The following is an 18,035-nucleotide window of genomic DNA, read 5'->3' as shown; positions in this document are numbered from 1 at the left end:
GGGAGTGGCCGGAGGTGGTCGTTCAGCCGGTACGAGAGAACTGGCTAAAATGACAGAACGGTGTTTTCTGGAAGTGGCCCTAGCCAGCCCCAGTGAGGGAGAAGAACGTGGCCCCGGGGCAGCCCGTCAAGAGGATCCCGCCGGCCCCTTCCTCCCGCAGCCTGAGTCACCACCGGAGCCCGGGGGTTCCCGGGACAAGCGCCCACAGATTCGGAGGATGCGCCTTTCCGCAGCCTTCGCAGCAGCTGGGCGCTGTGGTCGTGGCCCCGGCGTGCGTTTCCCCTGTAGGGAAACGAGCCCAGCTGTAAATGGAGGGTTTGGGGGAGCCGAGCACATGAGCCATCTGGTGGCGTCACGGCCATTCGGGAAGCTTAAGAAGTCTGGCAGTAGTGCAATATTCTGCGCATGGAGCGTCCGGGCAGCCTTTGAGGCAAGACTCTGTGCCGTGGCTTTGTAAGGGGCCGTCCAGTCACAGGCCGGCCAGCGCTTCTCGGCCACGGGCAATTGTGCGCGGACGGTGGAATCCGGCAAGGCCTGAAATACCTGCCTTTCCCTCGCAGCCAGCGGGGAAATCTTGGGCCTGCGTGCTGCTGAACTAGCAGGGGTGCCAGGCGGCGCGCCCTGCAGCTCCACGGCACGGGAGAAGGCCGGGCGGCTCCCTCATGAGGCCCCAGAGCAGCGCAAGGAGCAGGCTGGCCTCTCCCCGCACGGCTTCCCGGGTTCAGGTTGCAGCATCATTGGTCCCTCGGGACCGTTCGCCGCTTGCTGGAAGCCACAGCCTTGAGCCGCTGAAAGATCGGGACAAGCGGCTCTGGCGCAGCGTGCCCTGGAAGGGTGCGCTCATCCCGGGCCAGGAACGGCCCAGCTGCGCTCCCGTGGACACGGATGGTCGGAGGAGTAGCTATTTACCATGCGTGCAGCACCGGTTCATGCGCAAGGCGTGGCCAGGAGGAAACCTGTCCTGCGGAGAATTTGCACACACTCGTCTTTGTCTTTGATAGCGAGGGCCACACAGCGTGGCGAGCCACGCGGGTTCTGAGCCGTGTTTCTTTCAGAGCGGCTAGTTGGGTTCCCCAGACCCCACTGCGTAGGTGTTTGCCCTTGAGCCACCTGCTCTGGCCCGGGGGGTGATAAGCCCACCTGGTCTTACTGCCCTCGCATTCTCACTCCCACAAGTGGGCCGAGCGCCGGAGCAGAATTCCCGAAGCGAGAGCACGGGGGTCAGGCCCACCCCGGAAGTGCTGTGACGGCCTGAACCGCTTCTTGCCTTATTCTGCTTGCGGGACCCTTGGATGCGGCGACGCAGCGCCGCGGGGAGCACCCTGCGCACGGATTGGCAGCATTCACCGTAGATCGTTCTGGACGCGCAAGCTGAATGTCCCGGGGCACATGCAGGGAAACGTGCTCCTCAAGCCTTGAGGACAAAGGATCTCCGAACATGCGCAGAGGGCCCCGGTGATAGAGTGAGCCCCTTTTGTTTGTGTTCCAAGACAGAGAGTGTGCCTGCTATTGTGCACAGAGAGCGTTGCACGCCTCATGGAGTGATCCAGCGCAGGGCCGGCTCTTCACTGCAGGAGGCAACCCTGCAGAGGGGCAGCCCCACGGCCTCCTGGGCCCGCCTGCTCAGTCCACCCCTCCACCAGGCAGCTGTCCCGCGAGGATGCTTCTTGTAGGCTGAGCTGAGATCCGCTTCCACGTGGCTTCCACCTGCAGGGGCGACAGAGCACGTGTCCCCGCCTTTGGCAGGGCGGCCTTCTTGGGGTCGCAGGCGTGCTCCTGGGTCTCCCCCGTAAGCGCCTGCCAAGCCGAGCCTCCGGGGACCTGCTTTCCAGGTGCCCCACAGGTGTGCTCATGCCTCGCTGCAGACTCTGCTTCTTGCGTGCTTCCTCCTCAGAGCAACGGGGCTGCCCCCAGGCCTCCAGACGCGGCTGGACCAGTGCGGGATGCGGCAGAAGGCGAACCTCCTGGGCCCAGGACACGCTGCTGCTCCTGGTGACCAAGCCAAGGCGGCTTAGCAAGGCGCATGGCAGGCTGCCTCCCGTCCTAACGCAACCCTTGGGGACTCTGCATCCCAGCACAGCATTTTGCATTTCTCTACTGAATTTCACCTTGCTCCTTTCCGCCTCTCAAGAGAATTTGGGGTGCTGTTTTGATGGTGTGAGCGAACCCCTCCCAGCTTTGTGTCACCTGAGGATTGGAAGCAATCTTTTGCACAGTGTTTATCTATGCAAGCTGCACAGGTCCCCCCCACCCCGCACCCGAGAGAGGCCCCCAGGCATCCGCTTGAGCCCCACTAATGCCACAAAGTACCTGTCAGCGGCACTGCTCAGGCAGCTGAATGGCCAGAGCGGCTGCTCCACATTCCACGTCCGAAATGTGCATCGGCCAGACAGCCGAAAGCCCCACGTTCCCTTGCGGAGGAGGCCGGTCAGGCCGGGAGGTCTCGGAGCGCCTCGGCATCTTTCGAGCATCCTTTGATGTTCGGGGTGGAGCAGCGCCCAGAAGCCCCAGAAGCAGCAGCAGGTGGACCGCTCCCCAGGAAGCGGATCGGGAGGCCAAGAGAGGCCACATGGTCTCTGAGCCCCCGATGCAGCTGCAGTCAGAGCTAAAGGTGAAGGCCTGCAAGGAACCCAGACCCTAAACCATTCTGGGACGGACTGTCGGGATCTGGGGCCGGCAAGAGGCGAGAGAAGACAAGAGCGACTGAGGCACCCGGACCAGGACACCAGAACCTCAGGGAAGGCAGGGTGCAAAGCAGGGCTTAGTGGAAAGGGTCCTGGCACCGGCCGAGGTCAGGAACCGCAGGAAGCAGGGGGGGCGAGCAAGGCCGTGGAGAGGAGCCAGCCACGGGCTGAGCACCAGGAGGACAGGCAGAGGCGCAGGCGCCCCAGGCGGGAGAGCAGGGCGGGGGCCGTGGCCCAGCGGCAGGAGCAGCGAGGGCCCGGCAAGAGGCGGGCACGGCAGCAAGGCAGCAGGGCAAGCAGGCAGGTCAGGCAGGGTGCGGGGACAACAGCGGGCGGGAGAACCTGTGCGGCTCAGGCGACGGGGCACGGCGGGAGACACGGAGCTCCAGGAGGGCCTGCGCGGCGGCGGCCGGCGCCGAGGGCCAGCTCTTGCACGGCGCCCCCCTCAGGACCCCGGCCGGCACGCGTCAGGATCCTGAGAGCCCAGCGGGCCTGGGGCCGGTCCTGCACATGGGTGGCCGTTGCCGGAGCAGCCCAGATCCTGGCCCTGGCCAGAGCCTGGACGGGAGGCTGCGTGGGAACAGACACACGTGTTCCTGTGCACGCGTGAGCACTCCGCGCAGGTGCTGCCTTGTGCTTCATCATCATCATCATCATCATCATCATCATCATTATTATATTTCTATGCCTTCATGATGGAGGAAGACAGGTAAGCATGGTTGTTGTTGTTGTTGTTGTTGTTGTTGTCAGGCTTATCCCCGGCCTCTCTTGCTCTTGCAAGGAGCCCAGGACGGGTTGCGAGCTCCTCGCAACCCCCTGCGAAGCAGCTGAACGAAGAAACAGCTCCGTTACTAACGAAGCCCCGTTCTTAGTCCTGGGAAGGGGAGGTCGACTGTGGTTGTTTAGTGAAGAAGGGCATCAGCGGCACACATGCCGAAAGCACGGGACCCGGGTTCCTGCCAGCCTTGCAGATCCCTTCGCTAACCCGCCCTGCCGGGGTGAGCTCACCCGGGCCTTGCCGCAGAGGAGCCGGACTCTCTTGGACCGGGGCTCCGGCGGCCGCGGGGCCCCGCCAGGCCCAGACACGGCCTGCCTCGGCGCAGCGGCTGTGGGGTGGCAGCGGCCGGGAGCGGGGCTGCCCTCACGCCCCTCCCATCCGCTTCCCAGAGCCGGCAGACGGTTCAGTGCTGGGCAAAGGGGGCCATCCGTGCTGGACGCGTCGACTGGAAGCGGCCCCGCTTCTGCCTGGAAAACGCAGAGACAGAAATCAAGACGAAGAGGTGGGTGGCGAGCGGAAGCCAGCAAACAGCTGCTCTCAGCATTTTACAGGGATGGTGCTGGACAGCTTCAGTTAAACCATTCCCCCCCCCCCCCATGCTCATCGTCATGTGTGGGCTGCCATTTTGGATGTTTTCAGACCCTGCATTGGGCTCCCTCTCTTGTGGAGGACCGGAAAAAAGCGTTTATCTCCAGTCATCAACTGAACACAGACAAGAGCTTTTCCTAGGGAAAATCCTGGCGCGTTCGCTGGTGAACCTCCACAGGCCGTGCCTGACCCAGGAGTCGGGGCCTCCCCGTGCGCGATGCACATTGACAGCGGAGGCGGCCGGTGACGGCTGCGTGTCTGCTTTTTTGCTTGTACCTTTTCTAACATCCTCTTCTGAGATCCAGTACTTAATGTTGCCATTAGCTTCAGTTTTGGGGCAGGGTAGAATTGAATCTCCTCATCACGCCCCTACCTGGAGTACGACTGCCCGGCGATGGTGACACACGCACTGGTGACTTCCCACCTTAACTTCTGTAACGCGCTTTACGTGGGGCTTCCCCTGAAGACAGTCCGAACACTTCAGTTGGTGCAAAATAGAGCTGCCAGGTTGCTGACGGTGACGGGGCGTTATGCTCACATGACTCCAGTCCTCCGTCAGCTTCACTGGCTTCCCATTGAAGCCCGGGCCCAATTCAAGGTGTTGATTATGACCTACAAAGCCCTAAACGGCTTGGGTCCTGGCTACCTGAACGAGCGCTTACGTCCGTATATGCCCGACCGCCCTTTGAGATCTGCGGGAGAGTCCCTTCTCTGGGAACCCTCCGTGAAGGAAATTAGGAGGGTAGGTACTCGGAGGAGGGCTTTCTCTGCGGTGGCGCCTAAGTTATGGAATGCGCTCCCCAGAGAGGTCCGCTTGGTGCCGTCGTTATTTGTTTTTTGGCACCAGGTGAAGACCTTTTTATTTAAACGTCATTTTAATTGTTAACAATATTTACTTATTTATCTGGCCAGGGCGACTTCTTTTCTTTTCTTTCATAACTTTTCTTTTATAGCTTCTTTTATATCGTTTATATTTTTTATTTATTTTATATTATTAATTTTAATTTTATATTGTTATTTTTATATTGTATTGTATTTTATTGTGTTGTAAGCCGCCCTGAGGCTTCGGCAAGGGGCAGCATAGAAATGTTCTAATCATCATCATCATCATCATCATCATCACGTTTTGGCTCTGCAAGCTGGACAAGGAAGGCCAGCGGGAAGAAAATGGACGTGTTCGAAACTCAGAACAGGAGAACTTTGCGAATACCCTGGACTGACAGGCGAACAAGATCACGTTGAGTCAGAAGCAAACATTAGGAAACTGAAGCTGTCGTCCTTCGGGGGCATTACAAGAGGGCCAGAAGACCAACCCTGAGATGGGTCCATTCCATAAGGGAAGCCCAGCCTTGAGTTTGCAAGAGCTACTCAGAGTTGCCCAGGAGAAGATATTTTAGGGGGAATTCACAGGGATGCTTCCCTGGACACCAAGGCAGGCCAAGGCCATCCGTGCTAGCGCACTTCCAGTCCCTTGTGTGGGTGTGAAAGCTGGGCAGCGAAGCAAGTTGACAGGAAAATGGCTGTGTGCAAAACACGGTGCTGGAGGGGAGCTTGGCCAATACGCTGGACTGACAGAAAGATGAGAAGTGAGTCCTAGATCAGATTGAGCAGAACTTGCCCTGGAAGCAAAAGTGGCAGAACCGAGGCTGTGCTACTTTGGGCTCGTCCTGAGAAGGCCGGACTCCCTGGAGGAGACCATCCCGTCAGGGAAGGTCGAAGGCAGACGAGGAGGAGGAAGACTGAAGAAGAGACGGATGGACTCCACGGGGGAAGCCACAGCCTGGAATTTAGGAGAGCTGAGCAGGACGAGACGTTTTGGAGAGCCATAATTCATAGCAATTCATAATTCGTAATAATTCATGGGCTTGCCATAAGCCAAAGACGACTCGGCAGCACATGACAACAGCCACCAAGATGCACCAGTGTCGTCTTGGAGAGGTCCGTCCTTTGTGTCTTTTCTTGGTGTCTTGAGAACAACTGGGACATTCAGTCCCCGTGTAGGAAAACTGCCTGTCCTTAGCCAACGTGAGCCCAGCATAATACTTGATTCTGGGCAGTAAATCTTTCTTCCTGTCTCTCTGATTTTCTTTTTAATGTAAGAACAGAACATGCCTCCAATTTTAATTCAGAACAAGAAGTAAAACTGCCTTTAGCTACCAGAAGCTGGAAACATATTCCAAACAGAACTCACCATACCTCTCCCATCCCCTGCTCTCCATCGGTGAGGGTGTTCAGGGACAGGCTGGAAGTCAACATGGTGGGCATGTCGTGAGCGGAGCCGGCTGGTGCCGGAGGTCAGACTAGATGGCCCGGGAGGTCCCTTCTGACTCGCTCTGTTTTCTATGTTTCTATGTTTCACACGCTGAGCTTGTCTAAAATAGCCTTCCCAACATCATGCCCTCCACATGCGTTGGACTACAAATGCCATCATCCCCAGACCGCATGCTCACATCTCGGATGGAAAAGGCTGGTCTGGAATGCCCCAGACTGCTTTCTGTAAAGTCTGGACACAAGCTTCTCTCTGTGTCTCCCTCCCTTCCAAGCACGGAAGAATGTTCTGCCTTTCAGGGGGACACGATTTGTCTTCAGCTAATCGGATATTCATGGGGACTGTTTATATGAAGTGTGGTCTGGAGTTCCTCACGGCACTCCTCCTGGGAGGAGCTCCCTATCCACTGACGCTTGAAAAGGGAAAAGAAAAGGAGACGCAGCGTTCCTGTGAGCAGCGGCTTGGCGAGGCCAGCCTACAAGCAGAAAAGGTTCCAGCCACATATGTCAGAAACGGCGTGGCCCGCAAGGCCAGCTCAGGGTGACTCATGGTTCCGCCAGGGCGGACTGACCACTGCCCCATGGTGCTGACTCACAGCTCGCCGAAGGGCGTGTGCGATCTGCGCTGCCTCAGGGGGCCTGTTGGCCATCATCCGCTTGCCGGCTTTTGAGCTACATCCCGCATGAGCCACTCATGTGCGAAATTCGGCAAGCGTGTGAGCCTAGACTTGGACTCTCAGTGGCCAAGACGTGCCCTGCGTGGAAGCGGCAGCAGGTCTGCAGCCTCTCCAGGTGGGGCGCGGAGACCTGGAGCCCGGGGTGCTGCTGCCCCGAGGCTGCGACCCCCGTGCTGGGCTGGACAGACCCCGGTCTGGCTCCACGCGAGGTGGCTTCTGACATTCCCCGCTCATCTCTGTTCAGTGAGAGCCCCACCCCCCGAGAGGGGCATCTCTGCGCAAGGGAGGTGTTCCGGGACGGAGCCCTGGTCACTCCACGGGGTCAGGGCAGCAGGATCCCGCTGCACCCGGCCAGCAAAGGACTCCGAAGGGGTTGGAAGGCCTCCTGCGGGAACTGCTGCTCTGCGTGTGGAGGAAGTGCAGTGACGCTGAATGCGCTGCCCTCAGCCGCTGCGCGCAGACGCCACCGCCCGACTGCGATCCGACAGATCATCTCTCCGGACGAGAATCCACCCCCGAGTTCCTAAGGAACCCAGATGTGAAATGAATGGTTCCTCGTGCCCCCGAGATCGGCCTCTGTGCCCGTGGGGCGGATGGAGGGTGGCCAGCGCAACTCACACAGTGCGAAAGAGGAAGGAGGGAGTCCGTGGAGGTACGGCCAGTCGTTCTCAGACTTCTTTTGGGGGCGGTTGGTGGAAAACAGTGAGCAAGCCAAGCACGCGGAAGGACAATTGGCCCACGTTGCCGGGAGCCAGGTTCCCGCCGGATACTGGGAAGAACTTCCCGCCCGCTAGAGCAGAGCGGCCATGGACCTCCGGAGGAGGCGGCGTCCCCCATCCCGGGAGTACTCGGGAGGCAGCTGGCGGCCCTCTGAGAGGGATGGTTTGGCTTGGAGTCCTGTACTAAGCAAGGGGCTGGACCTGAGGGCCCTCGGGCCCCTTCCAGCAGTACTACGATTCTGAGCCCTGGGGAAAATAACGAGCGTAGCTTCTGGCAGGGCGAGTCCCACCGCACTAAGAATGTAGGAAGCCCCCTTACAGGCGCCAGGCCCTGGGCCTTCTGGCCCTTTTCTGGACAGTGGCTTTCCCCACCTGGCTGAAGAGGCCAGGGACCGGCTTGGTGCGGGGGCCTGTGTGCTTCCCACACGAGGCTCTGTGCTGCCTCGAGCAGCCGCCTGGGATCTGGCACGGCGAGCAGAGCTGACGGCAGGAGGGCTGCTTGGCCCCGTGGCACACGCAGGAGGCAGCGTCCGCCGGCCTCCAAGGCCCCCTCCGTGCACCGTGGCGCCTGGGGCAGCCTCCTTTCCCCACGTTTCTTTCTCCTCCTCGAACGGGGCCCCGGGAAGGGTTTTTCCTCCTCGTTGATTCCCCGTCCTCCCTGGCACCAGCTCCCTTCTTCTGTTTCTCGCCTCCTCTTTGCCCCGGGACAAAAGGCCTCCAAAGCCTCGTTCAAGATCCGCCCCTGCTGTGGAGGAAAATGCTGCCAAGCGATGGCCGGCCACTGTCCGGTCTCTGGTGTCCAGAGAGGTGCACACAGAAGTCCTTTGCACCAGACTGCCAGGCCTTTGCCCAACAGGCCCAGGCGAGGGGGCTCTCCCTGCCCTGCAGGTGGGGGCCCTTTGGGGGCACCGTGGTCACAGCTGCCATGCGAGAGCAGCCTCCCGCCTGTGCCGGTCTCAGCCTCCGTTGCGCCAAGCTGGTCCATGCCCCCTCCTTCGGACAGATCCCCCATCCACGGAGGGAACTGCAAGGTGGCGGCAGGTGCCCCCCTCCCTCGCCCTGCCTTCAGCCCCCACAGCCTGGCCCTGAATGCCACCTTCGCACGGCTGGCGGGGGCCGCGAAGGCCACGCTGGCCCACTCTGGAAACAGCGGGCCTGCCGGTTCTCCCCGAGGAGCAAGGTGGGGAAGGCCACACGCTGGACTGGCAAGTGGCCGAGCTTTTTGTGCCAGGTTTTTGTGTCACGGGTACCTTCCGTCCCCCCCCACCTCCACCTTAAATTCCAGCTCCCCTGGGATCACCGTTCCTCCCAGGAGATCCAGTGCAAGGGGGCTGTATCAGACGGCAAATCTAAGGGGCAACCTCCACCGGGGCCCGGAGGTCCACCTTCAGGACTGTTGCCTGGTGGCCACCCAGCTTTCTGCCTCGAGTCTCGCCAGATTAAACAGCCCAGGAAGTGCCAGCGCTTGGCAGCGGCCTCTCCCGGCCAGCTCCTTTCAGAGTATGTCCTTCCTAAACATTCTAGTGAGCACCACAGAAGCTCAAGGCGCAGTCTCGACACCCCTGGCATGTCAGCCTTGCTTATGCCACCAGAAAACCAAATGTCACGTGTTCTCAAGGTTCTGGAGCTGCCACCGAAGCCAAGTTCAGGAGGCAGCACACTGGGACAAGACAGCTGGTGCCGGGGGTCAGACTAGATGGCCCCGGAGGCCCCTTCTGACTCGCTCTGTTTCTATGTAACTGCAGCTGCAGGTCAGCCTCACTCTCGCCTGGAGCGGCCCCCATCCCCTCCCCAAAAGCTGCCGTAGAAGATCAAAGCCCCCCTCCGTAAGAGGGCATTAGTAACCAGGCATGGACGAAACCCTCCGTAGGACCGCCAGCATCCAGGAAGGTAGAGAACCCCTACAAGGGCCAGAAGGAACGCAGCTCCTTCCTCGTCAAGCATCAGCTCCAAGCTCTGTCACTGCGGAAGCATCCAGTCTAAGAGTGAGCAGAGATACCGTTCGGTCCGTCCAGAATGGCTGGACTTCATGAGGTGGAGGAGCAACGCTGCGTTCGCCTTGAAAGCCCTGATGGCCAGCCCCGAGGCTCGAGCGGCCCTCCGCAGCCACTTCTCTGGAACGGCGGGTGGCCTTTGCTGACAGCCTCTCAGAAGACATAGAAACACAGAAACAGAGCGAGTCAGAAGGGGCCTCCCGGGCCATCTAGTCTGACCCCCGGCTCCAGCCGGCTCTGCTCACGACACTTGAACAGCCTCACAACGACCTCGTGGAAGCCCATTCCACGCCCTCGGGGTCCCGACTGTCAGGAAGGGCTTCCTGGCATCCAAATGGAACTGGCCTCCCTGAGCTTGGCTCCGTGGCAGCGCGTCCTGCCTGCCTTCGAACCTGGCCGTGTCTCCCAGGCTGAGGCCCAGAGCCGCAGGCGAAGATTTAGCACGGCCCCTCAGAGAGCAGCTGCTGCCCCGCTGCGACCACACGCCTGGCCCGGCCTGGCAGAGCCGAGCCAAGGAGACCAGCAGCGCCCGCTGAACCCGGCAAAGGCCCAGCTTTCTGCGCACACTGCAGCCGGGGAACCCCCAAGCCGCATGTGGGTGTAGCAGCACTTTCTGCCCACGTTCCCCAGCAACTGGGGCATGCAGGCAGTGCCTCTGATCTTGCTCGCAACATACGGCCACCAGGACCAGAGCCACGGACAGCCTCCTCTTCCGCGAATTCGCCCTGTCCCCGCTAAGGCCACCAACTGGGGGCCGTCTTGTGGCAGTGAAGCCCACCGCTCGGCTGTACGTCGTGTGCAGGAGCCCTTCCTCTGATTCGTGCTGCATCTCCCACCGGCCCCTTTCATGGGGCGGCCCCGCCGGGATCCAGTGTTACGTGAGGGGGCAAAAATGCCCCCCCTCCATTTTCGCCATACCACGTATAATCTGGTGTGTTTCCACCATGTCTTCATTCATGGGCCTGTTTTCTAGGCTGAGCAGCCCTCGCTATCGCGACCTTCCTCGCAGGGGAGTCGCTCCAGCCCCTTTCCTTGTCTGCACCTTTGCCACCTCTGCAAGATCCTTTTTGGTGCCGTGACCAGGACTGTACGCAGGACCCAAGCCCAGCTGCCCCAGAGACGTGTCTAAGGCGAGGACACAAGACCGTTTTGCTTCTCACCACCCTGAATACTTTGGTGCAGTTTGGGAAGGTCGAACCGTGAAGAAGGCAGCTCTCGGGTGGAGGAGTTATATGTGTCTGTTTATTTACTACTTTGTGACGATTAAATAGCCAGCGCTCTCTGGGTGCTTCACAACCAATGCAACTGCAAAATGCGGCAGGATAAACCACACTGAAAAACTGAAGACCCAAGGCATGAAATGGGCAGCAGCAGAGAAAAGATGTGAAACTACAACAGTGGTTTTAAAAGGCAGCTTCAGGCGGGGAGATGAGAGAGAGTGAGAGACGTGGAAATGGACCGGTTGGTTCCCCGCAGCCTGGAGTTGAGATGGATATTATTTTGAGATGAATATTATTTTGATGTGGCTTGAAAGAAGGTCGTGTGCGAAGGCTGCATTTCTTTATATGGTGGAAGCCTGAGGCTCAAACGGAGAAAGTGCGGGGGGGCAGCAGGGCAGAGTCGCTCGCCCCCCGCCTCCCGTTTTGACTGGCACCTTTCACTGCAGACGAAGCACCGACAAGCCCCGTAGCCGGCTGGGGGCTCGCTAAGAGTCTGGGTCGATGGGAAAGGCAGAGGCAGAAGGCTTCTCGCCCCCACCCCCCCTCGACTGAAAAATGAATGTCTTTATCAGCCTGGTGCCGGGGGCAGTGTGGGGGGGGGCGGGGAGGTGGGTCTGTCAGCAGCACAAGTGAGGTTTACCCGAAAATTGTGGTTTCAGGACCGCAGAGAAGAAGAATGAATCCTTTGCTGATAGAAATGTCCTAGGGGAGATGGCAGGAGGTCAGTTTCCCAAAGCGACAGCGGGAGGAAGTTGTAACACAGAGTAAACTGTGCCTGGAGATGACATTGTCCAAAAGGCGCCGGTGGTGCAGCTTCGGCAACCGGAGTGTTTGGTGGTTCTTTCTGGCACCAAGTTCCCATCGGCCTTCCCAGCCCGGTGCCTTCCTGTTGTGCTGGAGTGCAGCTCCGGTCATTCCCGTGGGACGTGTGGCCCAACTCTTCTGGAAGCGGGGGTTACAAAGTGGGGAAGGAGGGGTTACAAAGACCCCCGGCATGGTGGCCGGATCCTCCTGCTTGTGGCGGTCCCATTATCACTAATGCCCTCTGCGCCCGATGCGTAGGCCAGAGGGTTCTGCAGAACCAGGCAGGACAGAGCACCAGAATCACACAGTTCTCCTGGGAAGAGGAGGGAGCTCCTGCTTCGGCTGGGAGGAAATCCCTGTGCCGGGGGGACTTCTCCTCCCGCCTCTTTTCTTGTCCTGTGGAGCCAGGATCGCTTTGGTTCCTGCACAGAACGCTTCCACTCCTTTCAGAATAGTTCTGCTGCTATATGGCCGTGAGAACAACATGGCCGCCATCCAAGAGCGTTAGTCCCAACGAAATCGCCAGTGCCAGCAAGCACCGGAGCTGCCCTCTATTTGAAATGCATTCAGACATGACAAAGGGCGACGTGCCCGTGTCTGCAAACTTCTCTGCTCTTTTGTCCTCTTTCGTGTGTGGGATGGATGACGGCACCCCCTCTTTTTAAGTCCCCACCCTAGAATAAATGCCAAGACATATGCAGATGTTCAGGCACATTCTGCTTCAGCAGGCCGCCTCTCCACGCGCATGGGAGGTACATGCCCATGATCATGGCGCACGGCAGCGTTTGTGTCCGTGGGTGCTGCGTGAGCACGGCTTCAAGGGGCTTGGATGGCCCCCGTGCAGGAAACGCTTCCTGGTCCAGCTGTCACAACGTTTCCCCTGCCAGCCAGCACAGTGGAACCTGAAGCCCCGTCCTCGGAGGAGCGGGGCGGACGAGGCTTGCCCATCTCCTTTCCTCACTTAATTTAGAGACAGGATTCCTCTTGGCGGGATAGGAAGAGGGGAAGGGTCAAGAGGCAAAAACGCAGCTGGTTTGCACAACCCAACTCAGAGAAACGGTTTGCTAATGTTCTGCCCACCTGCCCTGGATCCCAGGCCAAGAACACGAGCGAGGCGCACAGGATGGTCTGTGGTATGGAGAGAAAGCGCCCCCTCCTTTTCTCACAGTCACCTGACGAACTGGATCGCTGGGAGATGGCAGGCCAGCAAGGAGGCCTGCCTTTGGATGCCCCCGGCCGAATGCACTTCTGCAAGGTGGGAGGGCGGCATGATTAGAGCAACCTGCTCTGCTTAGCGCCCTCTGGAGGCATCGGACTACAGTCCCATCATTCCCAGCCAATATGCTTGCTGGGTCGATAGGAGTTGCAGCCCAGCACATCTGGGGGCCATCGGGACCGAAACAGAACTTCAAAACTCAAAGGCGTAACGGCAGATACTGGGAAGGAAGTTTGGACGAAGGTGAGGCGGCTGCTCGTGGTGCGCCCGGCTGGGTGTTCGAAGCCAACCCTTTCTCTGATTCAGCACGGATCTCTTTTGGTTCCTAACGCAAAGCGTCCATTACTTGATTTGATATTAAGTCTGTGCATCCAATGAATTCCCCCTGACTTCGAAGGGCTGCGTTTTTGTGCTGAGCGTGGCATTTACTGGCACTCTGACTAAAAAGAGCGCTTTGTGTCTTTCTTTCCGGAGGCAAACTGCAGCGTTTCAGATGCCGCCGTCACGGCAGTGCGAACAGTGGCACCTAGGGGCTGGTTTCTCTCTGCATCCCAGACACAGGCCCAGAGCTCTGAAGTCTGGGGAGAGGCAGCAGGAGGTTCCCGCCGGAGGACTTTCTTCCTAACAAATGTTCTTCGGCAAGAAAACGGCAGGCGGCTTCTTGCGGAGAACGCGAGAAGGTTAGGACTTGATCGTGGCATCGCTTGCTGGTTCTGCCCCACTCGGAACTGGCGAGGCCTCACCTGGGGTCCCGTGTCCAGTTCTGGGCACCACCATTGGAGAAGGATGCAGACAAGCTGGGAGGGGTTCAGCCATGTGGAGAGAGATTGAACGAACTGGGCATGTTTGGGCTTTAGAAGAGAAGCCTGAGGGGAGATGGGACGGCATTCCAGCAGGACCTGAACGGCTGTCACAAAGAGGAAGGCTAGGATCTCTTCTCCATCATCCCAGACCAGGACATGGGATAACAGGCTCAAGTTACAGGAAGCCAGATTCCTGCTAGATATCAGGAAAAACTTCCTGGCTGTTAGAGCAGGACAGCAATGGAACCCATTGCCCGGAGAGGTGGTGGGCTCTCCCACCCTGGAGGCCTTCAAGATGCAACTGGGCAGCCCCCTGAGAGGGTTGGTTGAATTGGGAGTGTGGGGGGTGGACCCGGTGGCCTTCTGGCACCTTCCAACTCAGCTCTTCTACCACCTGGACCCTTGTGAATAGGGATGGGCCTGAGAGTCAAAGAGAGAACACTGGGGCCATGCACCTTTCCTGCAGAAGTGTCCGTGGAGAGCAAGGTGCTGGGGCAGGTGGCTGCCCAGGATCAGGGCTCCAGGTGGAAGAGTCAGGGCTCCAGCCTGGTGGGCCTCACGCAAACACCACCCCCGCCTGCAAAATTGTGTGAATGGCGCAAGCAGTGGCACACAGAAGGCCTCGTCTGGAGGTGGCGAGAGAGCCAGACTGTGGCCGGGGATTCTTGGCTTCAGATCCTTGTTCTTCCGTGGAGCAATCTGAGCAACTCTGAAAGGTGCGCATTGCATTTCAGCCCCACCTTCTTTGCAAGGCTTCTGTTGCAAGGAAACCGTGAAAATCTCTCCCAAGTTCAATGGATCAGGCTTAGGAACGGAACAGATATGCATCTTTCTGGGTAGAAGGTTTCCAAGGGAGCACATGAGCACACGGTGTGTGGCTGGAAGATGCATAGAGTGCCTGCCACATGGGGGCTGATGAAACGGGCAGCACCGTCTCCTCGCCCCCATGTCGGTGCCATGTTGTGATTAGTTATTTATTTAGAAAATTTCTATGCCGCCCCATTCGCCGAAGCCTCGGGGTGGCTCACAACATAAATCAATTAAAATAATATAAATTAACAATATAAAATAAGTTAACCATATAAAATAAGTCGCCCTGGCCAAAGAATAAAATAAATAAATACTATTAACTGTTAAAATGACGTTTGAATAAAAAGGTGATCAGAACACCAGTGCTCCATTTACAGAAAAAAGACTCTCGCAGGAACTGGCCGGCTTTCCTGGCATTCTCTGCACAGCCCTTAATTTCCCAAGACGGTCTGAGCTGAGAATCAAGAATCCAGCGATATCCTTCCCTGTGTTTTTGCTCCCTCTACAAAAGTTTGCTCTCGATACTGGCAGGATGACATATGCTGCTAACGTGAAAGGTCCCTTTCTAGTCCCAGAAAGGCTGCGACAGAGGCCCGAGTGGCTCAGGTTAGAGTAAACTTCCTGCCCTACAGAATCCCACGGCATGTCCTGCTTGCTCTCCTCCTCCCACTCCATCCCGGTGTGATTCCCAGAGTTTATTTTTCCCTAAGGGGCGTCTGCTTTGCAAAGTTCTGGCATCTCAAATTCCATCTTGAATTTTTGCGCAAGTGCTACCAGTGAAGTGCAACATGCCCCTGCAGAGCAGGATCTCCAGCTTCCCCTGTGGAACGACATCTTAGAAGGGGCTATTTTTAAAAATGCAGCACAAAGATAAGCTCCAGGGGCAGTTGTAAGGTCTGGCTAATTGCCGGGTGCTGTGCATGGGTGCTGTTGGGTCCTTCCCTTGACAAAATGAGGTCAGATGTCTAGTATCAAAGGTTGAAATAGACTCTGCTGGAAATTTCAACAGTACTCTTGAGCTGACATTTTCAGCAGAGTTGCAGGAAGATGCGGAGAGAGCAGTCGAGAGAAAAAGAATCAAAACCAAAATGGCCAGTACCATCATGCAGCTCTGGCATGCGACACCTTTGGAAGATGGACAGAAGACCCCGGTTCGGGGCTCTCGAGTGCCAATGTACCCTGTATTTTTTTATATATATATAAAATAGAAAATGGAAAGAGGCACGTTCAATTTCAAGAATGTGTTCTGGGGCCTGCGAGAGTTTGAGAAGCATTTGCAGAGAATGAAAATGGCAGGCAGCTGCAGCCCAGGCCCCCAGAGGGGAAAATGTGACCTGTGCAGTGCGTGATAGGAAGGAGCCTGGTGGGTAGAAGTGGTGGCCAGGAGCATCATGGGAGGCTAGGGAATGGTGGGGTGCAAACGGTTGCTTGCTGGCTCTCTGCCTGTTTGGCCTGATGTGTTGCTACGGCACGGAGCAGAGACGCGTCAAGGTCAAACGGGATAGCAGCTGCTATGGGCCATCAAGTCGACTCCAGCTCATGGCACCCCAGGCATGAAAGCCCCCGAAAAAGTCCTGCCCGTGTCGGCTCTGGTGAACTCAAGGCTGGGGCTTCCCTTATGTGGTCAAGCCCTCCCTCCTTTTCTTCTCCTGCCTCCCACTTTCCCCAGCATATCTGCCTTCTCCAGGAAGTCTTGCTTTCTTCTGATGTGTCCAAAGTAGGACAGCCTCAGTTTTATCAAGTTTGCTTCTAGGAAAAGCTCTGACTTGATTTGATCCAGGGCCCACTTGTCTGTCTTTCTGTCAGTCCAGGGTATTCACAAATGAGACAACTCTAAGTTACTTGGAGACAGATTTGTTGTCTGTAGAGGATAGGACATCGACCAACAGCTCCCGATTACGAGAGAGAGGATTCTGACTAGCCCTTGGGAAACGCCTCCTGGTGCTCAGGCTCTTCAACATGGAAAGACATGCGGCAGGTGCTAAACATCGAAGCAGAGCAAGTCCGAAGGGGCCTCCCGGGCCATCTAGTCTGACCTCCGGCACCAAGGTCTCCTTTGTTAGAGACCTTCAAGAAGAGACTTGAAGGTCACCATCATGGATGCCAACGGGTTGGCGGAGGACCGGATGACCTGGAGGCATCGTCCAGCTCCATGGGCTGTCCTACTTTTCCTCCTTGGAGTTGGTCTCTGGCCCTGCCCCTCTTTGCTGTGCTTCTCTGGCTTGCATGGCCATCAGCTGCCAAATCTCCCATAGGGCACGTGTCTAGAACTCCTTGTGCAAAATATGTATACAATATTTGAGAAAAACTGGAAGGTTGGTCCAGTGGAGGGTTTTCCTGAACCAGGCAGTGCTTTTTAAATGTTAGCCACTCCTTGGGTTGTCGATGAATAAGAGCACATGATTTAGCAACCAAATTTTCAAAGACTTGCACAAAAGTTTCACATCAGTTTCAGAACGGGAAATAGTGCGGCCAAGCAAGCACACTACCCAAGCTTGAAAAATCAGTCTCCACAACAGAACATAAACAGAGCGAATGGGGGAATGGCGTTGCTCCACCCTGCTTACAGAACTGGGTGTGTTTCATACACAGCCTCTGATGTCAAGTGTGAGCAGGAGCCGGTTCCCCCTCTGCTGGTCATCTGACCCATGACAAAACACTGATTCACAGGGGCGTTCAGGGTGAGGATGCTCAGCACCGATCCCCACCCTGCCGTGGGCGATGGGCTCAGAACTCGCATCCGGATGAGCCGTCCGCACGGGGCGGGGGGCTGAGGGCTGGCCGGAAGGAGGACGCCGGACATCTTCCCCCTGCTTGTTCTGCCTAGCTGCCTCCCCAGCCATTTTTCCTAGGGTAAAGACAGGGGAAAGGTTTTAGGTGTGGTGGGAGCAATTCGAACCCCCTGCAAAAACAAGTGTCAGGGCAGAGCCACTGTGGTGCAGCGATGAAGAGTACGAGACCGGGATGTGGGCAGTCTGGGTTTGAATCCCCACACAGCCCTGGAGCTCACTGGGTGAGTTATGGGCCAGGCATGGACTCTCGGCCCAGGCTGCCTCACAGGGTTCTGGTCGTGAGGAAAAGCTCGCAAGGAGGAGGAGGAGAAGCATGCGAGCTGCCTTGAGTTCCTTGGAAGGAAAATGGTGGGATATACATGTAATAAATGAAACAAACTGTGTTGAAGCCCTCAGGTACTCGGGGGGGGGGGGCAAGAGCACTTTCTCAGAGCCTGGCAGAGGTGCATTTCCAGTCCTCCTTGAAACAGGAGAATTTAGCCACCTGCGTTTCCTCGAGAGACCTTCCTTCCGTACTTTTAATGGCAGCTTGGCAGTGGCAGGTGGTTCCAAGTGCTTTGAAACAAATCGCACATTTATCTGATTTCTGCAGATAAGGCTGCGGGCTTTTTCTCCCAGGGACCTCACACCCCAGGACAGGAAGTGCCCTGTTTACAAAAGGGTTGTTTGGCACAGGCACATG

The sequence above is a fragment of the Varanus komodoensis genome, unplaced genomic scaffold (assembly GCF_004798865.1).
Source record: "Varanus komodoensis strain SLA01 unplaced genomic scaffold, ASM479886v1 scaffold3, whole genome shotgun sequence".
NCBI lineage: Eukaryota > Metazoa > Chordata > Lepidosauria > Squamata > Varanidae > Varanus > Varanus komodoensis.
Note: the sequence above shows the minus strand (reverse complement) of the source record.